This window comes from Thunnus thynnus, chromosome 10 (assembly GCF_963924715.1).
Source record: "Thunnus thynnus chromosome 10, fThuThy2.1, whole genome shotgun sequence".
NCBI classification, from domain to species: domain Eukaryota; kingdom Metazoa; phylum Chordata; class Actinopteri; order Scombriformes; family Scombridae; genus Thunnus; species Thunnus thynnus.
This window is the reverse complement of record NC_089526.1, coordinates 4,683,183-4,687,582: the sequence shown is the minus strand read 5'-3', so window position 1 is coordinate 4,687,582 and position 4,400 is coordinate 4,683,183.

The window sequence follows — 4,400 nt, the reverse complement described above, 5'->3', positions numbered from 1 at the left end:
CAGGGAAGAAGAAGAGGTGGTTGGGGGTGGAGGGGGATAGGGGGGAAGGGGGGGGTATATAATTATCCTGCCGGAGATGAGGTCATCTCTTGAACTTCTCCTTGAGTCATCCCCCAGCTAAAAACACTGATTTCAACACACTCATCCATTCAGTCCGTGCAGTGCCACAGTGCCAACAAACTTGTGACCCAAAGATGCATGACTCCTCGACTGCCGTAGCGAAATGATAATCAGTCATATGAATTACGCACAGCCACATGCTGAGATTCTCCAAATGACCACATAAATGGATGACTATCAGCAGCACTGTTGTTGTTTTTTTTTTTTAAAACACAATGCCCTCCATTCAGCTGGGTTCAATGGCTTTTGAACTAGTAAGCTCCAGATTGTTGTGTGGAATGTTTCAGGCTGCAGACGTCAACAAACCACCGTCAATGCTCGCCAAACATTTGGTTTCCAAACAAAAGGTGAAGACGGGGAGGGGTGAAGGGCAGACATGCTGTAACTGACACTGACCATTTGACCCTCCACCCACCTGATGCTTTTACCAGACATAACAACATCACACCTCAGAGCACTGGGTTCAAACAAGCCTGGGCCTGTTTCAGTTTGAAAATGTAATACCACAAGTCAATAGGAAGAGACGCTTTGCTCAAGTTACGATGCTTCTGCAAACACAACGCAGGAGGTGTTAGAACCAATGTATATGCTGTCACAGGTCATACAGGTTCAGTGACTCAAAAAGGAAATGCATGACCTACTTCTCAGATGTTTGTCACCCAGTTTCATAGTTCTCTAACAACAGTGTCATCAACAAAAGGACATCAGAGATGGAATTAGCGTCCCTATTTTGGTTGTTGGCCACTCTAGTGTTTTCAGATTAGTTTTCAATCTCAAATAAGTCATTGGGTTTATATGTGCAGAAAAAAAAACACGGTTATTGTCAGAGATCAGATTAAGGCAGGAAACTGGAACGGTGCAAAAGCCTGGTTACTGTAAAATGTGGTTATTTGCACCTGGTTAGTGATCAGATCTCTATTGAACCGCATTTTTGACACATTACAGGTCTGGCTTGTTTTCAATTTATTAGCAATATATGATACCTCAGCCTGAAAACATTAGGTACTTCTTATTTTATTTTGGGGTTGGAGCATTTAGGTTGAGGCCACAGTAAGAAAACAGCAGAGTAAAACTTCTTTATAGTGCAAATATGTCTGAATATTATAAAGTCTGCTGTTAAACTTATTTAGACTTATTTTAAGTTTTGGTTTGAGTGTGATTCTGACTTTGGACTTGATCATTTTTGATGGATGCACAGCTGCGAGTGATGATGTTACCTTTCATCCCACAACACTGCTGTCACATTGATACTTTCCCTATCTGCAGTCTTTATTATGCACATGTGCCATAATCTTGTTGGAAAACATAAATATGGTCAAGAAATCAGGATTCTTCAGCAAAAATTAAACTGGAGTAAACAGGATTCTCTTATTCTCTTACCCAGATTACCTAGTAGCCAGGTCTGTTTTTTACATCACATTGAAGAAATCATGCTAGTACAGGAAAACAACATTAAGTACATACATATATCTCAGCACAGTTACCAAACTGTATCATAGACTGGGAGAAAAACTCAACTGAAAGGTCCATTGACTAGCTTTTTCCAGAGCTTTCAATCTCCCCTCATATTTGATAATCTTGACTTGACTTGATCCACTTCATTAACCCAAAGGGACATTGGTGTGGGCACAAAATTTAACATGTTAACAATAAGAAAGACAAAAAAAATATGATCAACCTGAAGATTTCTCCGGACAAAGCTCCGGAAAAAGCTTCTAGCTTTGGTGAACGGACCTTAAGTTTAGATTTAGATTGAGTTTTTTGTCATACTACTATTTCCAAGGTCAAGAGTGAACTTTCATGCTCTCACAAACACTTCGATTCCATCACAGACACCTTTCAGTTGATTCTGAACTGGATCAAACCTTGAAACCTCCTGGTAGATTCCTGTTCCAGAATAGATTAGATCCAAAGAATTAAAAACACATAAAGCAGAAAGCACAATTTCTGTAGAGGAATAAAGAACCGTTTGTACTGTTTTCATTATGCTCTTCTCTTCTGAGTCTATGTGAAAGAGAAAAGGAAAGTCTTATTTGCTTCGTCACTTTGATCCTCATCCAACAAACTGGAATACACAGAACAAGGAAGAATGAAAAGGCAGAATGAAGAAGAAGAACGTTGGCATGTTAGATCTTGATTGGGTAGAAAAATAACTGAGTATGTGCCAGTTTAGGCGTGCCAATGTATACACTGTGAGGGCTTGGTATTTATTCTCGGAACAAATGTCCTGCGCTACTTCCTTCCCATGTGTAATAACCTGGGAATTTTACTGGGAACATCACGGCCCTTTCCAACAGAATGCTCGCCTTGTTACTAAACTGCTATTTCCTGAGTGAATAAAACAAAACATGGAAAGCCTCCAGTGACCTAATGCGAGGTCAGCGACCTGCTACAAAGTACACTGTGTACTGAGAAAGAGCAGACGGTTACAACAACTTCTGCTTGAGCAAAGAAGGAGCACGTAGCTGCTGTTTCGCATCAGCCAGTGATTCGACAAGACGGAATACAGTAACATATTCATGCATATTCATAAAAACAGTTGCATCACAACAGAGGAAGAAGAAGAAAACCATAAGATGAACCCGTACAGTTAAAGCCGTCCAGGTAAAGTGAATTAAAGATGTATCTCAAGTTGTTCAAATTATTCCAAATTTAAACATTTACAGCATTTTATCACCTGGACTCTCACAGATATCACAAGAATATTTGAATGAACGTATCTTATATGTTTCAGTGATAACATTGAGTTCTATTACACAGTGGACAAACGACTGTGCATGACGGATCCGCAGAGTTCGACTTTTGCATGAAGTTCTGGAAGCTGCTACCACTGCTAAAATGTGCACCATAACACAGCTATCAGGCACATCAACATTGTTTTTATAAATAAAATCTATAAATAATGATAAAATAATCCTTGCATTCATGTCTACTAAGAGTCAAAGAACATTTCTAGCTCTGGATTGAATCCTAAACTTGCACAGTTGTGCAGGAATGTTGGACAATTACAGTCTTTTCCTGTAATTTGAGTTTCTTGGCATGCTGGACTATGAAATCTATTCATGACATCACTGATGGCGCTCATGTGTCCGCATCAAATCAGATTTTAGTAAAGCTTTCGGCTTATGTTGGAAAATAAATGGTGTGCACGTGAAATGTTACGTAAAAGAACACGTCCGAGAACAGTAACCATAAAAATATAGACTAGGTACTATATTCATATATCATTTATGATCACAATTTAAACACACACACTGAACAAAGCGAAGACTTTATGGGATCAGGAACTGCAGGATGCAGTAAGAGATGATAAAGGACGGCCTGCACGTCACAGCTGCCAACACGGAGCTATCTATTAATACTACAATGTGGTCATCAGTCAAAGAATAAAGTTTCAAAAGACGGGATGACTCCACTCAGGAAGGAACGTGACCCGTCACCTAGTGGATTACAGCTGATCAGTGATAAGTGTCTGACCACAAAGATGAGTTAATGTTCAGAGTTCAGACTGCGGTGGTGATGAATGGGAGCCCTCTGACCTATGATCTATGTAGCTATGAACACACAGATTCTGGTATTTAGAGAGTTATTAATAATAATGTCAAAGAATTCAGGAGTATATTTCTTTGCAGTTAATGTTGTAACTGATGGTCGCTAATCTATGATTTGTTTGTGATTAATTGATTAGTCATTAGCTTATAAAATGCCAAAAAGCCTAAAAATGCACAGCGCAGTATTCCCAAAACTCAATGACACGTCTATAAAGCTATAACTAGCTAGTGTTTTTGTTTTCCATCACTTCTTTAATAAGTAATTTCTTTAAGTAGATGAATATTATGCTGAACAGCTGATCTGTTTTAGTGGGGTTTTTTTTGCAGCCTTCATCTTTTTGATGACATCACAGGTCTCAGCAGAGTCTCAGATGTGCAAACTAACGTTTTACACAAAAACATTAATTGTGGACAAGCATGATTTTATTTCAGAGCAAGGAAATAAGTTTACATGTTTTCATCTCAAATGTACAGTAGCCTAATGCACCTCTAATGCACAATTTCACCAGTCAACAGGCTGTTATGGCTCACAGCACATAATCCGCTTATTAATTCCAGCTGATTCCAGAGAAAAAAAGCTTCTTAAACACCAGAAGTGGCTGTTTTAATCTCTAATATCAGAATCTAAAATTTTAAAATGAAAATAACTGAGGGGTTGCTGTTAGAAACGATAAGAATAAGAACTTGGATGAGCAGAAAATTGCAAGTGCACCACCCAATCAGACCTGA